At 39.4% G+C, this 20,352-nt stretch overlaps 1 protein-coding gene across 1 annotated transcript in view; it reads left to right on the top strand.

Moving 5' to 3' along the window:
• LOC126273271 (leucine-rich repeat-containing protein 43-like) overlaps nt 1-20,352 on the top strand; it is a 254,891-nt gene that overhangs the window by 200,477 nt on the left and 34,062 nt on the right. The window lies entirely within an intron of this gene.

Genomic DNA, 20,352 nt, shown 5'->3' with positions numbered 1-20,352 from the left:
TAAATACTGACTATTGCTCTTGAGATACCCTATATATATATATATATATATATATATATATATATATATATATATATATATATATATATATATATATATATATAGTTTTTTCTGTCTGCATTCTACAGGAGTGGCAGTTTAAGAATTACCAAAATACCCACATCTGTTCATGAACAGATCCTTCAAATAGCCCATTCCTAGGCTAACGATGTCCTTCGAGATTGCACAGTGTTACTTCAAAATATCGTGCGAAAAGTGATTAAAAGATTAAAATACACAAGGTAACAAGCTATCACGTTTGTTTCCGTGGCAATGGAGATTATTCATATGCTGAGAAATGAAGCGTGTATCTTTCCCGCACAATGCTGAATCTACATTTTCACATATAATACACTAATCACTATTAACGATTTTCTGTCTTATTCCATTGTTGTAGTGAACGAGGGAAAACTGGTTCTCTATGTGCCAATAAAGATTTCTTTTCATGACCCCCTCATAGGGCCAAAATTGCCCAAACAGTCTCCACTTTATCTGGGTTATTTTGACTCTAGTGACTTGTTGCAGAACTGTGGCGCGGTGTTTTCAATGTCTACCATGAACACAGACGTGTACCTTCAAACGAACAAACAAACAATTAATTTCGTAACTTTGTTTTTCGGAGGTGATAAATAAAACTTCATGACCACTCCTCGCACGTAAGCAGAGTGTACATGAGGAAATGTTATATATTTTGAATCTCAGCGAAATACAGATGAAAATGGGTATATTTTTGAAATTATTTTTACCAATAGGGATGAAAGTCCCCCGCACATCCAAAAACGATTTCTGATGTGTCTGAAAATAGGTGGATGAAACACAAAGCTAATTCAAGCATTTTCTTTGTGTAAAGTAGCTTGCTAAACATGCACCTCAAGTTTCTCATGAAACATTGAATTAGTGAATTAAATCATGAAATAATTTGACCGTCACTGGCACACGCCCAGCCGCGACGTCTTCTAAGGACTTGTACAACGACAAGCTTTAAACAGTGGAGTCACGGTTTTACAGTATTTGCACGATTTCATTTCATTTGACACTGGATCGAAAATCCATCTACGAAAAATAGATGAATCGGTCAAACTTTGTCCATGTACGGCAGTGATGCATGATATATCTAATCATCAAAGTAAGCTGTGTCAAACTAGGCAAAGCCAGGAAAGACTCAAGAAAAGTGCTCTTGTTGTGTGTGGGTGGGGGATGGCGATATAATAGAAGGAAATAAAAACAATTCTTGGTTACTTTGTGCCATGTAAATGACTAGGGTGTGCTATGCCGGTTGTGGGACAAAGTTTCCATTACTCTCCGTGTGCAAACAAACAGGTCACATGCCCTTGTTTCATTATGTAAACATGTCGCTCACTTATGCTCTTGTTCTGTTTATTTAAGACGTAACTAATGGGCTATAACCATCATTCTCATTGAAATTAAACGTCCACAACTCTCATTATAATTATGATAATTTATAACTAAGATGGTGAAGAAGTAGCGCATTTGTCCTCATCTTTACCCATGTGCCAGCTGGTCAAATGCTTTTAGCCTAAAGATAAAGCTGGTAATTTATGACCGTAAGTGATGTCTCCTTTCTCTTACTGGTGGAGTGTGCTCCGATTTGTCCACCCCAACCACCGCAGCTCCTAGTGTCCCCAGCATCCTGAGAGGAGACCTGGCATTAGCAGTCTGTACCTCGCTCAGGCACCACCACCGTGAAACGTCAGAAATCATCCATTGCCTCTGAGGACAATAAAAAGAAAATGACTGTTCCATTTGAATGTAACTATTAATTGCTCCATCCCTCTCTCTCTCTCTCTCTCTCTTTATTATTATTGTTAGTATTATTATTTGTTAGTAATATTTTCTGTTTCCTACAATGCAGTGGTCTACTGATGATAATGCAGTCGACCAACCCAACTGATTGGAGCCATTCGTAGCACTTATCGGTTTGTCAAACTTCAGGTTTCCACCACCTGTTTCATCCAACTTTGAACCTCCAATGTAGCAACAGCATTGGTCCATTGGTAATACACTCCTGGAAAATGAAATAAGAACACCGTGAATTCATTGTCCCAGGAAGGAGAAACTTTATTGACACATTACTGGGGTCAGATACATCACATGATCACACTGACAGAACCACAGGCACATAGACACAGGCAACAGAGCATGCACAATGTCGGCACTAGTACAGTGTATATCCACCTTTTGCAGCAATGCAGGCTGCTATTCTCCCATGGAGACGATCGTAGAGATGCTGTATGTAGTCCTGTGGAACGGCTTGCCATGCCATTTCCACCTGGCGCCTCAGTTGGACCAGCGTTCGTGCTGGACGTGCAGACCACGTGAGACGACGCTTCATCCAGTCCCAAACATGCTCAATGGGGGACAGATCCGGAGATCTTGCTGGCCAGGGTAGTTGACTTACACCTTCTAGAGCACGTTGGGTGGCACAGGATACATGCGGACGTGCATTGTCCTGTTGGAACAGCAAGTTCCCTTGCCGGTCTAGGAATGGTAGAACGATGTGTTCGATGACGGTTTGGATGTACCGTGCACTATTCAGTGTCACCTCGACGATCACCAGAGGTGTACGGCCAGTGTAGGAGATCGCTCCCTACACCATGATGCCGGGTGTTGGCCCTGTGTGCCTCGGTCGTATGCAGTCCTGATTGTGGCGAACACCTGCACGGCGCCAAACACGCATACGCCCATCATTGGCACCAAGGCAGAAGCGACTCTCATCGCTGAAGACGACACGTCTCCATTCGTCCCTCCATTCACGCCTGTCGCGACACCACTGGAGGCGGGCTGCACGATGTTGGGGCGTGAGCGGAAGACGGCCTAACGGTGTGCGGGACCGTAGCCCAGCTTCATGGAGACGGTTGCGAATGGTCCTCGCCGATACCCCAGGAGCAACAGTGTCCCTAATTTGCTGGGAAGTGGCGGTGCGGTCCCCTACGGCACTGCGTAGGATCCTACGGTCTTGGCGTGCATCCGTGCGTCGCTGCGGTCCGGTCCGGTCCCAGGTCGACGGGCACGTGCACCTTCTGCCGACAACTGGCGACAACATCGATGTACAGTGGAGACCTCACGCCCCACGTGTTGAGCAATTCGGCGGTACGTCCACCCGGCCTCCCGCATGCCCACTATATGCCCTCGCTCAAAGTCCGTCAACTGCACATACGGTTCACGTCCACGCTGTCGCGGCATGCTACCAGTGTTAAAGACTGCGATGGAGCTCCGTATGCCACGGCAAACTGGCTGACACTGACGGCGGCGGTGCACAAATGCTGCGCAGCTAGCGCCATTCGATGGCCAACACCTCGGTTCCTGGTATGTCCGCTGTGCCGTGCGTGTGATCATTGCTTGTACAGCCCTCTCGCAGTGTCCGGAGCAAGTATGGTGGGTCTGACACAGCGGTGTCAATGTGTTCTTTTTTCCATTTCCAGGAGTGTATATAGCAGGACATTATAACAGAAATGTTCTTCTACGACAGTGAGTTGCTACTATCACAGATGTTGGCACCACCACCAGTGTGGCTACTGGAGCATATCTCATGTATAAAAGTGTTTCTGTTCACAATTATTTTCAGTCTAAATACGTGTGATAGTAAGTGTGAACTTCTGCGCATGTCCTTTTGTCATGAGTTGAGCCCTCTAATAGTGTCTGAAAACCCTCAATTTAGAGGCAAGAATATTATGCTTTCGTCATACGAGTTGCGGCAGTTACATGAGAATTTCTCAAAGGAAGCGTCTGTCTTCAACAATCAAATGGCATTACCTATGTTACTAGGATGTCACACAGTGTGTGCTGCTGACTGTTCAAACAATAAAAATTCACAACAATGAAGTTCGGTTAAAGCACATGCACTTACAGGAAGTCATATTCAGAAACTTGATGTGTACGAGTTCTGCCATCCAGTGTGTAGGGAATAACCGTGTCTTGTGGAGAGATTATGTGTATAGATTTTTTGGCAATGTGTGCTATGCTCTTTCAAAGCTGACTGTTTCATGTTTACACAAAGCCATCACAATAATAGTGAAATTCTTTATCTGGGTGGGAAACACAGCAATTGAGCAAGTACTGATGAAGATACACAGAGACATTTGAAAGTTTGGATTAGTTGGTGAGGCATGCTCGGGTAGCCTTAGTGGTTAACACAACAGCTCACAATAAGCAGGAAATCTGGCTTTGAGTCCCAATGCAGCACAAATTTTCATTGTGCAGCGGCTGTTTAATTGCTCTGATAATGGCAATTGTGATTAATTCATTCCATATGGCTGTCGTACTCCACATGTCTGTTCAGTCAGACATATATGCCTGTCTGAAGGACATTGCATATTACATCACATTACACAGATACTGCAAATACTACACGATAATTATACACAGGTATGTGTAGTAAACTGTTAACAATATTACCTTTATAATTCGTGTGGGAGAGTGTTGAGTAGTGGTGTATTTTGTATCAATCAATTAGTGCCCTGAAATACCGATTGCAGAACTCGGCTCCATGGTCGGTTTGAAGGTAGCCTGAACATTGATTTTTCCCTGTCTGCAGCAGTTGTTCAAACATATGGGCAACTTCCTTACCAGCTGTCACCTTCAAGGGTAGAGCCGAGACGATTTTGGAATATGAACCTACAGCTATTGAAATACATTTAAAACTTTCTTTGCTCATAAATATTGCTTCATATCTGAGATCTGTCTGCTACACGTTATCCAAACCACGTATCATAACATTAATATGCAGGAGTATTTCTCATGCTGGTTTATGAATCTTCCAGATGACTGATATGATTTGATTCATACGAGCAGTACCCCTTGTGATGGATGATGTAGATTATTTACTCTCTTCTTCTGCATTTCAATGCTGTCACCCAAAAAACGTGCAGCTTCTAGTGTTTCCAAAGGGCTACTGTAGCTTGATTGTGACTACTTCTAACATTTTGATATAATTCCCACTTTGTTATACATGATATCCTTATCCCACTAGTCAGCCACTCAGGCTGCCTTTTACTGCTAGTACCCCGTTTAGACGTTTTAATGGAAAGCAACAGTCAAAGAGCGTGATAAATGTGTTAAGGAAAGCATTATATTTGTCATCTATGTTATTGGCACTATAAACATCCTGCCACTGTTGTTCCTTAGCGAGGTTTAAAAAACTCTCTATTGCCATTGAATTAGCTTTCCTACATAGTTTGTAATTATATGTGCCATTTGTTTGAGTACAAAAGCCTTTTAGTATTAAAATTTGTGCATCATCGTCTGAAAGGTCATTCACCCTTTTACTACGGTATGCCCACTTAGTAATGAAGAATGAATAAAAATATTGTCTATGGGTGTGCTACTGTTCCCCTGCACCATAGTTGGAAAAAAAACACTGTCTGCGTCAGATCATGTGAGTTTAGGAGATCTACCAACATAGTTTTTCTTGCACAGTCATATGCAAAATTAATACTGGAGTCAACACACATAAATTTTGGTGCTTCCTATAAAGTGAACTGAGAACCCTTTTTAGCTTGAGCACAAATGCTCTGAAGTCAGAGTTAGGGGGACCTATAAATAACAACAATTACAAGTTTAGTTTCACTAAATTCAACTGCCCCTGCACAACATTCAAATATCTGCCGTGATACGTCTATGGACTCAAAGGGAAACTGTTTACTTACGGGCATGACCACTCCCCCTCTCCCCAAGGAATACCTTGAAAAACAGCCAGCTAAACTGTATCCTGGCAAGAGAAGCCACTGAACTGACAAGCTATTTAAGTGGTGTTCCGATATACCATTAATGTCAGAGTTTGCATCCATAAGCAGTTCACTAAATTTATCTCGAATATCTCTTACATTTTGATGAAATATACTGATTCCTTCACTACTTGGATACCTAACCTCCTCTGAAGGTGATTTCTTAGTTAAAGGTATACCTATCAGTTGACTTCAATCCAAAAAAGGTGCTGCTCGAACACCATGAATTTTCCATGAATGATGCCATCATCCACTACATTGTCACGTATAAGCTTTGGCAGCCTCCTCTTCCCATACCTATTGAGATGCAGGCCATGCCTAGTGAAATCTGACCTACTGATAGATTCAACTGGCACCAGTGCAACGTGACCCATGCTCTCTGTCATCAGTGCCCTCTCCACCCCCTGTTTTCTGTGTAATGTCAAAGACTAAGCTGTATGCGTGCAGTCCTAAGGCATCGACTGCACACCGACCAGTGCAGCGCCACGAAATGTCATCAAGAAGGCGCCGACCCGTGCGTAAATGGAAAGAGAAGGCAGCGCCACACCTCCAAGAGGACAGAGTTCAGCACCAGTTGTCAACGCTGACTTAATCAGCCGCCCATCGCTGATGGGCCACAGTTCGGTCGCAGACTTCGAGAGTATCACTGTCGAGTAATAGGAAGACGATACATAGCCTGAATTCTGCGAGTAGTGTTAGTGTAAAACAACAGTTGCACGTAGGAGGCACAGGAAGCACATCAAGCTACCTCATAACGAGAAGTTAAGTTACGTTTCTTTCCTTTTTATAAATAAAGTATTCTATTAATTTAATAGTGTATTTACAGATCATTTTGGATTTCTGCCACCGGCCATCGCCACTTCTCTCAAATTCAAATGGTTCAAATGGCTCTGAGCACTACGGGACTTAACATCTGTGGTCATCAGTCCCCTAGAACTTAGAACTACTTAAACCTAACTAACCTAAGGACATCACGCACATCCATGCCCGAGGCAGGATTCGAACCTGCGGCTGCAGCAGTCGGGCGGTTCCGGACTGAGCGCCTTGAACCGCTAGACCACCGCAGCCGGCCACTTCTCTCTTTCCTTGTTCGTGTCAGTGCTGACTCCCATAGTAGCAGACAAAACAGAAGGTCGTTTTTCGTCTATGAGTGTCAGGTGTCCAACAAGATGGGGCACACTCACATTGGATCATCGCTATTTGTCGTTACCTAAACGACGAACTTCCACATCGCTGGGTTGGTTGTAATGATGAATATTATGTGGCTCAGTTCCCCTGTCCCCCCTCCCACCACCCCATCTCCCCAGGGTCGTCTGACCTAACGCATTGCTACCTTTTTTCTTTGGGAGCACATTAAGGACAGTGCTTACATACCCCCTCTGCCAAGAACACTCCAGAAGCTTAGAGAACTCATCAGTGATGCTGTGATGACCACTGACAAGATGTTTTACATAAGGGGTAGAATGAACTTGCCTACCCGTGTGTCTTGTGGCACTCATAGAACGTCCTTGGTGTTCAAAATGCACACTTGGTGAGTTTACAGATTTATTCATGCATAAATCATACGACTGTTGATACTTCATTTTCATATTTTTTTAAATATTTTCGTTCTTACGAAAGGCACTACAAAAATGTGTGAGAATTCAGTGTTACGTTGCATGTGAGTGAGCAGTAAGAATCAGTTTTCAGCTCAATCGCTACTTGAACTACGAACAGGTAATAAAGAAGTTTTACAACCTGTAGACAAAAAGTTGAGACCCAAATAAATCAATGTTTTGGGATGGATCATAATCGTCCATCGATGTTTAGATGTCGATGATGAAATCGAAACCATCGTCGATAGTGTTCTATTGTGTCTCCAAATCTCTTAATGGGCGACATGAAGAAACAAAGAATCCGCGTTAAGTTTTGTTTTAACTGCATCTAATACCCGCAGCATGCTAAAAGAGGCTTTTGGTGAACAGGGTTTGAGCCAAGAAAGAACATTTGCTAGTTGAAGTGGTTTAAAGATGGCTGAGAGTCTGTGGAGAATAAGAGACAGTAAGACCGACAGCCATCGTGCACAAGTTCAGAAAAGATCACCGATGTGCGTGAAGTGATGCACAAAGTCAGAAAACAGACAGTCCAGGGCGCCTTTCAAGGAAGTCTAATGTGATACGAGACGTGTCGATTCATCCTAGCTGACGAACCAAACATGAGAAAAATATAGCGAAGTTCGTTCCTCGTCTTTCAAACGCCTCCCAACCAGAGCATCGGGTGCAGATGGGCATCCAACCGCCTCCAACAGCTCAAGATGATCCAGATTCCATACCCAAAGTCGTAATTATGTATGTAGGGTTATAACCGTGAAACAAAACAAAACAGTGGAATACACCTTCCTCTCTGTGGCATAAAAAAGCACTCTAAATTATCAGTAACATGAATCAAAGTTTTTTCCATCATAGAATTGCCCATAAGAAACTTCTTTCATGTGGTCAGGCAACCACAGGGAAGTTCTTCTGCAATGTTTTTAGAAGATAGAGGGAAGACGTTAGGCACAAACAGCTAGAGAGATAGGAGAACAAAGAATAGTTGCCTTATCAAGGCAGTTCCCCCTTATATACATCTCTCTGATTACGAGGAAATTATGGGCAAAAAAAAAAGGTCAGGACAACCGTTCCCCACCCAAACGACTCACTTAATCTAGCTTTTCGAGATGTCTTCCTCTTCCAGAAAATGGAACTACAGTCTAAGGGACGGCGTTTTCATTACATAGAAGAGGTCAAACGGAACCGGAACTAATTCTGAAACGATTCAGTCAGTATATTTTCGGCATTACTTTCGATAATCAAATAAGCGAGAGCCGATTACTTTGAAGGTGACGGTGTTAAAAGTCGTTCGGTTAAATGTCAGCTATCGACTGACTCATACTTACACGAGTTCTGAGTCTTAACTCTGTTGCAAAAGCATACTGTACCAGGTTGTCGATTGTTTAATATATTACAGTTTTGGGCTGGTCGAGTGTAGGCATGTCTGCTCGTCTGTACTTTGGAGGTAGTCTGTAAAGTCCCGTTGCAGACCAGCGCGGGCCTTGTCGCTTGTCTGTGGGCCCCGTTTAACGGTGGACCAAGCATTTTGATGCTGGTTGTGATTATGATCGTGGCTGTTGGCTCGTCTCACCGCTTCCATATTTTGACACGGACGACTGGTGATGTAACTTTCTGATGGTCATTCTCGTACAACGAGCCACGAGAATTGTGGCGAGGAAGAGGTCTGCATTTGCAACTGCTCGTAATATTTCGTTTGCAGCATTTTCAAGTCTTTAAATGCGCCTTCACTTGGGCTAATACTTAGCTTCTGTTGTTGAATTGTAAGAGGTAGTTCGCGGTCCTTGCAAGTTGCACACTATCAGTTTTCATTCGTTCGTCCAGACGGTGAGCATACATTACATTCCCAGTAATTTAAATTTGTTCCTGGTTTTCTAATCTGTCGATCCTGCGTTCCACGTGGTCCTGTGATGGACTACGTGGTATGCTAAGTCCGCCACAGGAGTTTAAAATATCGGCCATTTATTTTTCCTTTCCAAATCACTTAATGAAACCCGTATTTAAAATCCGATTGAACACGTGCTTTTGTATTCCCACTCGAATCTGTATTTAATTTGAAGACGAACTTCAGAGTGAAAGTTGCCTTCAGCAGAAATATTACTCAGTGCGGGCTAGTACGAGCTTTTTTTCAATTCTTTGCATTCCGTTACAGTTCAGACTCTGTATAGTGCTGCAGAGCTCAGAGATTACTTGCTTTTTACCACATTATGTTAGACGTGATGATAATATTTCATGTTCTTGCATGTACAGGCGCTAAGCTGTCAAACCGCAGGTCACATCTTTGTAGTGCTTGGTCTACCTATGAGGAAGATCACTGATACATTCGCTGAATCAAGTTACCAGACTTCGAGAAGTAATTGTGATCTTTACTCTTTTTTCAAATACTTATCCACATCCGCATTCATTCCCATTGTGTATTTCGAGCATCTCCTACGCTTCAATATGTTTATGAAAATTGGGTCAAAATTAGATATGAAAGGGGCATATGACCAGGACATTTTACTGAAGTCGCATGTTATTATGTAATTAGTTTAGTTACAAAAGAAAAGAAAACGTAGGAGGCTTATCGAGTTAACACTTAAGATACGTTTTCTGATTTTTACGGCGATATTCTTCGAAATTTCTGGTAGCACCCCTTAAATCATAACTAAAACAATGGTTATACGAGAGAAACTTCATAAATAATGCACACAAATTTTTTTTACTTACACATTTATTTTTGCAATATCTCTTTACAATCCTTCAGTATAGTCTACAGTGCCACTGCTTCTCTGTGACTGAATCCCAATGTCCCGGAAGCTCTATTATTCCATCCAGGACACCACTTCTGTTCATGTGTTGGGTGGTTCGGGTGACGGTTGTAGAAGGCTCCTCCAAAGAATGATAACTACGTCCACGTGTAGGTTTTTACAACTTCGGGAACAAGTCGAAGTCTGGCGGGCTCATGTTCGGGCTTCCCATCCGTATTCGCGCAGTTTGTGGGATACAACATTGACGATATGCGGGCGAACAAATGAAGTCGGGTTTTTTGGATTTTTCTACTCAGGTTTAGCGTGAAGTTACGATAATACGCTGCTGTGACATTTGTTCCACATGGACTGTGTCACGATGATTCTTTGATGGTCGTAAGCAAAAGTCAGCATTTGCTTCAGCTTTGATTGACCGCAACGAAATTTGTTTGGACGTCGAGAGTGTGAAGCTCTCCAATCACTGGACTGTGATTTCAACTTCGGTTCAAAGGCTCCACTCCACGTTTTATCAACAGCGACAGTTCGACTCAAAAATCCTTGACCTTCGCGGTCGAATCTTTTTTTGAGCAAACTTGCAAATGCCCACCGTTTGTGCCTGTCTTCAACAGTCAAACAGTGTGGCACCCATCTCGAAGAAATTTTTCTCATCTTCAAATCATTTGTCAGAATACGGAATACTAATGTTGGTGGAATTCCCGTGGGTTCAGAGAGTTCCTCACAAGTCGCACTGCTACCTTCTTCAAGAGCATCTGTCACAAGTCTTACGCTTATTTCCCTGTTGACGGTTTTTGCCTTCCGGGTCTTGGATTATTGTCTAAGCTCATACGATCACCATGAAAAAGATTAATCCAACGTGGAACTGTACTACGGTCCACGGTAAACTCGCCACAAACTTCACTTAACGCGCTATGGATATCTGTCGGACTTCTACCGCATAATGATGGCTCTGAGCACTATGGGACTTAACTACTCTGGTCATCAGTCCTCTAGAACTTAGAACTACTTAAACTTAACTAACCTAAGGACATCACACACATCCATGCCCGAGGCAGGATTCGAACCTGCGACCGTAGCAGTCGCGCGGTTCCTGGCTGCGCGTCTAGAACCGCTAGACCACCGCGGCCGGCAAGAAGCAATGTCTACATCAACTATTGAAGCAAGACACTTTGTCACTTTCACGTATACAGTCCAAACTGTAAGATGAAATCCAGTAAAATTTGAGGAAATAATCGACAGTCAATAGTTAAAAGTTATGTACAAAAAGATTATTTTTAATAACATGGACTTCAATAACTGCAATTACAATGAATACGTATTAGATACGCTATGCACCATCTCTTTGTACTGTGTGACATATACAGCAAAAAGACATAATGGGACAGTATAAGGAGCCATTTTGTTTGTTGACATTATCGGGTGAAGCTATCCATCTCACAGCAACAGGAAGACTGATCGGTATTATGAGCACCGAATTTCGAGTCACTGAAGATGCACCAAGGTTGCAGTTGAGGAAACATACATTACTCTTAATGAATCATATAAGCCTACTGCCTAATAAACGCCTTTCAAGGACATATTTATATAACCAGTTAGGCTGCAATGAATATCAACTTTATTTGAACTATACGCCTACTTCGGCTATAGATCTATCATAATGTTATCTGCACTAAAAAATCTTATAAATTTTGGTTCATTTGTTGTGTTACATGCAAGTTCTTGTGAATGATTGATGTAACATACCAAATTATGCAATAAATTGCAAAAAAAATGTCGGAGTTGCAATATTAATTTCCTTTATTCAGTACTTGTATGGAGCCCAAAGCTCATTTTCAAATAATCTTACAAATCAGAAAACAAATAGCAAGTGCTCTGCACATCACACACGGGGTCACAGTACAAAGATAACTGATGGAAACTGGTACATACCACTAAGAAGTAGTTAAACACACGTAAAGTAGTGCAGGACTGGACCTCATTCACCTAACTGAGACATCGCAGTGTAGAAGGTGTTGGGAAGCCTGTGATAACGGCCGCTTATCGGAACTGAGCCATCAAGCAGCAACTTTATTTTACAAATTTTCTCTCTTTTTTTTCAGGTTTTTAGAAAATGATTAACAGTGTACGTTGTAACAAACAATACAAATACATATTTCAAATTCAAGCAAAATCTTAACAAGAAGATATTCAAGTTACAATTTGTAATGGAAGCAAAAGGCACCTGTAAGTCATCACCCAGCGTCATAATTGGTAATTCCATGAAACAGATTTTAAATGCTTCGACAATGCCAATAACACAAAAAATTCAAAACACCAACAAATAGACACATAGACAAAAATTTGTTCAGACAACTTAGTAGAATATGACAAGACAAGAAGCACCAACATTACCAAACCGAACGACATTCGGATATAAAACGATTATATAAAGTCAGACTTCAAATAGTGGTAAACCACGTCGCTAAGTATATATCACTACATGTAGTCGCAAATAAAAGACAACTATGCCCACAATGGCATGATGTGAAAGGCAGGTATACACAGTTCCACAGAAATTACAAAAAATACTGGTAAAACCACACAGTGAAGTATAAAACCATTACATAGAATCTGGCACATTAGTGGTAACGACTAATTATTTGATGTATATCTGCCTTAAAACCACTGATAAGAAAGCCCTATACTACACAACAAAGAGCATACATTCATACATGTTGTAGAGCAGATATCAATCACGAAACATAAGGATATTCATGTAACAGCATGTTTGTGACAGAACTTTAAAATAATACTCCACCTATAAAATATAGTTATAAAAAGAAAATGTCAAATGTTGTAAAACTAAGTTCCCATAGAATATTGAGTATGAACTAAAAATAAACCATTCTCATAACTTTTCATCTCTATACAGACAGGTAGGTTAAGCCTACCAACCAAATTAAAGGCTCAGGAATGAACTTGACAGTGCTAATTTTCGAAAAGGCTCCTTGATACAATAGATATTCATTATGGGGATTTCAGTTTGGTTGGTAGGCTTAACTTACCTGTCTGTGTAGAGATGAAAAGTTATGAGAGTGTTTTACTTTGAAGCTCATAGTTTTCTATGGGAACTTAGCTTTACAACACTCAACGTTTCCTTTTAATATCGATGAGGAATTGTGTAGGTGGAGCACTATTTTAACGTTCTGTTAGAAGCATGCTGTTACATTAATATCTTAATGTTTTGTGATTGATATCTGCTGTACGGTCACTGTTTGAGAGATAAATGGATCGAATTTCACAGTATGATAAAACCGTATGTGTATACACGATAATCTAGAACGTGCATTGTTATATACGAGTATGTTCTTTGTTGTGTAGTACAAGGCTTTCTTACCAGTAGTTCTGAGGCCGATATACCTCAAATAATTAATCGTTATCACTAATGTGTGCGATTCTATGTAATGATTTAATACCTGACTGTGTGGTTCTAACACTACTTTCTCTTATTTTTATGGAACTGTTTATACATGCCGTTCTCATCATGCCATGGTGAAAATAATTGTCTTTTAATTCCGACTTTATGTAGTGATTAATACTTGGCTACGGGGTTTACCACTATTTGAAGTCTGACTATATTTAGTCGTTTTATACCCGAATGTATGGTCTAATAACGTTGGAGTTCCTCGTCTTAATGTTTAGTAGTGTTAGAACTTCTTGTCTTATACCAGCGTACTAGGTTGCCTGAAAAAATCTCGTCTGTGAATTTATTTGTAGCTGTTTTGAAAATTTGTTTGTGTTGTTAGCGTCGCCGAGACATTCAAAATTTGTTTCATCGAATTACCAATTATGGCGCTGGATGACGATGTACACATGCCTTTTGCTTCCATTACAAATTGTAACTTGAATATCTTCGTGTGAAGACTTTGTTTGAATACAAATACGTATTTTTAATGTCTCTGCCAACGGACTTGCCGCAGTGGTAACACTGGTTCCCGCCAGATCACCGAAGTTAAGCGCTGTCGGTACGATTAGGCCTGCCAAGGCCTGTTCGGACGGAGTTTAGTTTTAGTGTTTTTTTTAATGTCTGTTACCGCACATGTCATTAATCATTTTCTAAAAAAAATGTAAAAACCAGAGAAAAAATTGTAAAGTCGCTGCTAGATAACTCAGTTCTGATAAGCGCCCACTATCATAGTCTTCCTAACACCTTCTACACTCCGATGTCTCAGAGGTGAATGAGATCCAGTTCTACACTACTTTACAGCTTTTTAACTATATCTTAGTCATATGTACCAGATTTCATCAGTTATCTTTCTATTGTGGCCCTGTGTGCAATGTTCAGAGTACTTACTATTTGTTTTCTGATTTATACCGCGCGAGGTGGCGCAGTCGTTAGCACACTGGACTCGTATCGGGGACGATGACGGTTCAAACTCGCAACTGGCCATATTGATTTAGATTTTCCGCTCGTGATTTTCCTAAATCCCTTCATGGATATGCTAGAATGGTTCCTTTGAAATGCCACGGACGATTTCCATCCATATTCTTCCCTAACCCGAAGTTCTACTCCGTCTCTAATGACCTCGTTGTCGACGGGCTGTTAAACACTGACCTCCTCCTCCTCCTCCCGTCTTCGTTTTATAGGATGATTTGAAAATGAGCTTTGGGCTCCAAACTAGTCATCAGATAAGAAAATTAACATTTCAACTCCGAGGGGTTTTTGAAATTTGTTGCATAATTTGGTAAACCATACAGGTGTTGACCTCACGCGCTCCAGAACCTTGGAAATTAGTAAGATTTTACATGTATTTTCAGGTTCTGATTTCCATGCAGTACCATTGCTTCCCTTGCTCCCTATTTGTTACTGATTATATTTTATGTTTTTTTTTTTTTTTTAGTCATCAGTCTACTGACTGGTTTGATGCGACCCGCCACGAATTCCTTTCCTCTGCTAACCTCTTCATCTCAGAGTTGCACTTGCAACCTACGTCCTCAATTATTTGCTTGACGTATTCCAATCTCTGTCTTCCTCTACAGTTTTTGCCCTCTACAGCTCCCTCTAGTACCATGTAAGTCATTCCCTCATGTCTTAGCAGATGTCCTATCATCCTCTTCCTTCTCCTTTTCAGTGTTTTCCACATATTCCTTTCCTCTCCGATTCTGTGTAGAATCTCCTCATTCCTTACCTTATCAGTCCACCTAATTTTCAACATTCGTCTATAGCACCACATCTCAAATGCTTCGATTCTCTTCTGTTCCGGTTTTCCCACAGTCCATGTTTCACTACTGTACTCCAGACGTACATCCTCAGAAATTTCTTCCTCAAATTAAGGCCGGTATTTGATATTAGTAGACTTCTATTGGCCAGAAATGCCTTTTTTGCCATAGCGAGTCTGCTTTTGATGTCCTCCTTGCTCCGTCCGTCATTGGTTATTTTACTGCCTAGGTAGCAGAATTCCTTAACTTCATTGACTTCGTGACCATCAATCCTGATGTTAAGTTTCTCGCTGTTCTCATTTCTACTACTTCTCATTACCTTCGTCTTTCTCCGATTTACTCTCAAACCATACTGTGTACTCATTAGACTGTTCATTCCGTTCAGCAGATCATTTAATTCTTCTTCACTTTTACTCAGGATAGCAATGTCATCAGCGAATCGTATCATTGCTATCCTTTCACCTTGTATTTTAATTCAACTCCTGAACCTTTCTTTTATTTCCATCATTGCTTCCTCGATTTACAGATTGAAAAGTAGGGGCGAAAGACTACAGCCTTGTCTTACACCCTTCTTAATACCAGGACTTCGTTCTTGATCGTCCACTCTTATTATTCCTTCTTGGTTGTTGTACATATTGTATAAGACCCGTCTCTCCCTATAGCTTACCCTACTTTTTTCAGAATCTCGAACAGCTTGCACCATTTTATATTGTCGAACGCTTTTTCCAGGTCGACAAATCCTATAAACGTGTCTTGATTTTTCTTTAGCCTTGCTTCCATTATTAGCCGTAACGTCAGAATTGCCTCTCTCGTGCCTTTACTTTTCCTAAAGCCAAACTGATCGTCACCTAGCACATCTTAATTTTCTTTTCCATTCTTCTGTATAGTATTCTTGTAAGCAGCTTCGATGCATGAGCTGTTAAGCTGATTGTGCGATAATTCTCGCACTTGTCAGCTCTTGCCGTCTTCGGACTTGTGTGGGTGATGCTTTTCCGAAAGTCAGATGGTATGTCGCCAGACTCATATATTCTACACACCAACGTGAATAGTAGTTTTGTTGCCACTTCCCCTAATGATTTTATGTTATGTTACAATAATAGTCAGTTTTGTAGTACATTGTGGGTTTTCTTTTAGTAGTGCTCAGAAATAAACCTATGTCTATAGTTAACATATAGTGACAGTAATTCTGGCACCTGATCAGCGATTTTGTTTTTCTGTTGCTGTCTGTTTATTTACTGATTATATTCTTACGTTGTTATTCTAGTAGTAATCAACTGTATGTTATGTTCTGTCACTTCAATAATAATAGTCATAAATAAACTTAATCTCCAGTTGAAATTTCGTGATAGCATTTTATGTCAGATGATCACAGGTATTGTGTAATTTCATCTGCTTCTTGAGAATTACCAGTGATGTCATTGGGTTATACTGAACAGAGATCTATGGTATTGTGTTATTTGAGTTAAATTTTGTCTGTGGTTGTTCTGTAGTTTATTCCGGATCTTGGTGATAATGTCAATAAAATTATCAGTAAATTGTTTATAGTTTAGATTCCCTGAGGATTAAATGTGGCTAATTCCTTATGTGTAAAAATATCTCAGTTTCCTCCAGTATATTCATATCGGTACAATTGGTGCTGTGTGTAAAATATCATTATTATTTTCCAATTTGTCTGGCGTGTGTTATACATTTGTAATGTGGCGAAAAAAGTGGATTGGTTGTTGTCACTTATTTTAACATGTTCTAGATACCCAGTGGCGAAGATTCTGCTCGTCTGTCCTTGGTAGAATTTTTCAGTCTGTGCAGTGAATTTTATTTATATCTGGGTTTGAGTACATTGGTAGTTTCCAGTTCCATGACTGTATTTTTCTGTTTATATTGTGTCATGTTTGGTAAGCGAAACGTATATTGGTGTTTTTCAGTAGTGCGCTACTTTTGCTTGATATTCTATTAAGGTATGTGGTAGGTATATATGTAATTTTCTGTTTATCGATGTTACTTTGATGACTGTTATTCCTTCATGTATATTAGGCCTTGAAGGTTTTGTATACTTATTATATAACTCTGTGATTATTTGTGGATTGTATTCATCCCATTTTGCCACGTATTGCAGGGTTGTAATTTCTTTTTGTATAGTGTTCTGTTCTAGGGGCATGTTTATCATTCTCCTGATCATGGTTTGAAAGCCTGCACATTTGTGTGATTTTTAGGTATTAGGTATTTACGTTGATAATGGCATCTGTTGAAGCTGTCTTTCGGTATAGTTCGAATTTATGAGGAATTTAATATTTCTTATGGTCAAGTCGAGGAAGTTTTTTTATTTTTTTATTTCTGGCTCTATAGTAAATTTCATTTTGGAATGCAGTGTTGAGTGTGATATGTATGTGTCCTTTGTCCTCATTGTTTCCAGCTATAAGCATTCTTGTGTCGGCGAAATATCTTTAGTAATATATTATCTTATTAGTTAAAGTGTTTGTGGTTCTAAAGAATTTTTCATCCAATGTGTTTAAGAAAATATCCGCTATTGTGCCAGCAGTGCTACACCCCATTGCTACTTTATCATTTTGCACATCTGTAGATATATGTATGTTCTTGATTCTCTGTGCTAAATTTATGAGTTTTTTATATTATAAATTCTGTTATATGCTTAATATTTCGTAACGATTCTATTCAATCTGTCACTAATAAGATTGCAGGACTGGCTATAGCATCTACAATCAGGCAAATTGGAAATGAAAGTTTAGGTACTTATCAGTTTCCATATAATCTTGGTATCTTTGGAATCATTATTATACACATTCTTTTTTCGTATTCTGTCATAATTTTATGGCAGTACTTTACAATTTTCATGGACTGAGGTGCATATTTGTTTGTTGAGTCTCTAGCTATTTGTGTTATGCTGTTTATCACGAATTAGTCATTTAATTTTTTGTATGTTATCGGTTTCTTGTAGTAGGGCCGGACTATTTCCCTTATATGCCGTTAAAGCTGTTGCATTATTGGATGTAAGCTTGGGGTAGATTTATTGTAACATTCTGTGATCGTTGTTATTTCTTGGTAGTATATGAAACTTTGTTGTTTCTTTTTTCATTATATTTACTGATTTAATTTTTATTTCATTTTTTTGTCTGGTTGATAATTTAGCCTTACCTATAGTTATCTTAGTTGTTGCTATAGGTAGTTTTTTATCTGTTTTGGTAATTTAGGTTCTAGATTGTATTTTAATGCTTTAACCAGGAGGTCTTGTTCTCGTTTTAAGAAAATGATAATAGTTGAATTCTGTGTTCTTTGATAAAATTTGAATGGAAATGTTAATTTCTGCAAAAGGCTATAGATTTTTTTGTGTTTAATTTCAATTTAATATCTAATGTGATTTACATATTCTTCTATAAATTAGGATATAGTGTTACTAAGTTTCAAATAAGCCTGATGCATAACTTGTTTAAGATCAGTTTTTGATGCAGATGTTTTCTTGATTTCTTGTCATATCCCTAACTTGGCTCAGTATTATTTGGTTTGTTGCATATCTGTAGCATTGCAATTATATTGATGTACATATAAGCAAACCTTGTTTAATTTTATATTTTGTATTAATCTTGCATTTTAATTTTTATGTGTTTAAGTCATAAAATGTTCCCCCATTATATTGTAGGATGTGAGTGTCAACTATTGCTGCACCTGCTGGACGCCTTCAGGGCCTGCTGCAAAATAAATGTCTTTCAAGGTCGTAATATATTTTATAGCCAGCTATGCAGATATGAATATTATTTTTATTTGAACTATAGGCGTATTTCATCAATAAAACCATCATCAGGTTACCTGTAACAGAATATCTTACAAATTTTGCTTATGAATAATTTGATTTTACATACATTATCAAGTCAGGAGTAGCATGCAACGTCGTTGTTTCTGTTGCTGTCTATTTGATACTGATTATATTTTACGTTGATGTAGTATGTTCTGGCTGCTCTTTTAGTAGTGGTTAGAAATAAATGTTAGTGTGTAGTTGACATTTAGTGACAATAGTTGAGACAGATTATCAGCGCTTTTGTTATTTCTGTTGCTGCCTATTTGTTTACTGACTATATTCTTTCGTTGTTTTTCCAGTAGTAACCAGCTGTGTGTTGTGCTCTGACGTTTCATTAATGATGGTCAGAAATAAACTTAATTTACAGTTGAAATTTCGTGACTGTAATGATCTCTAGAGATAATCAATATTGTATGGCTGTCTACTAGCGATGTTATTGAGTTACAGTGAATAGGTACCTATAATTTTATGTTATTTAAGTTAAATTGTGTGTATGGTTGTATTGTGGTTTATAATGGATCTTAGTGGACAATGTCAACAATTTTTTGGGGGAATTGTTTGTATTTTAGGTCAGTTTGTCCACTGAAGATTAAATCTAGATAATTTCTTATGTCTAAATATATCTTAATTTCCGCCAATATATTCATTAACGGTAATTTTGGTGCTACGTGTAAAATACCTACAGCATTTTCCAATCGGTCTGTTTTGTGTCGTTCATTTTTAATGTGATGGATAAAGGTGGATAGGTTGTTGTCACTTAGATATGTAGAACTTTTCATAGTCTTTGCAGTGGATTTTACATTTGAGCATATGGGTGATTTCCAGTTGCCTGACTATTCATGTTTTGGGAATATGTTATGTCTGTTAGGCGAAATGTGTAATCGTGTTCTTCAGTAGAGCGTCACTTCAGTTTGATATACTTCCCAGATATGCCGTAGTATATATGTACAGTACGATTTTTTATGCATCAATATTGATCAGTCTGCTTACTGCTGTGAGCTACATACTTTCATCCGATACTGTCAGCAGATAAGACACCTGTTTATATTGTCTCATTATATCGCTTCGACGTATCTGTCACACAGTACAATGAGATGGTGCATAGTGTATCCAATACATATATGTTTTAATCACAATTACTGAGGTACGCGTTATACAAAAAAAAAATTAACATAGTTTTTAACCGGTGACTAAAGATTATTCCCATAAATTTTGCTCGATTTATCTTA

The sequence above is a fragment of the Schistocerca gregaria genome, chromosome 5 (genome assembly GCF_023897955.1).
Source record: "Schistocerca gregaria isolate iqSchGreg1 chromosome 5, iqSchGreg1.2, whole genome shotgun sequence".
Taxonomy (NCBI): Eukaryota; Metazoa; Arthropoda; class Insecta; order Orthoptera; family Acrididae; genus Schistocerca; species Schistocerca gregaria.
Note: the sequence above shows the minus strand (reverse complement) of the source record. Positions and strands in the feature narration are given on the sequence as shown.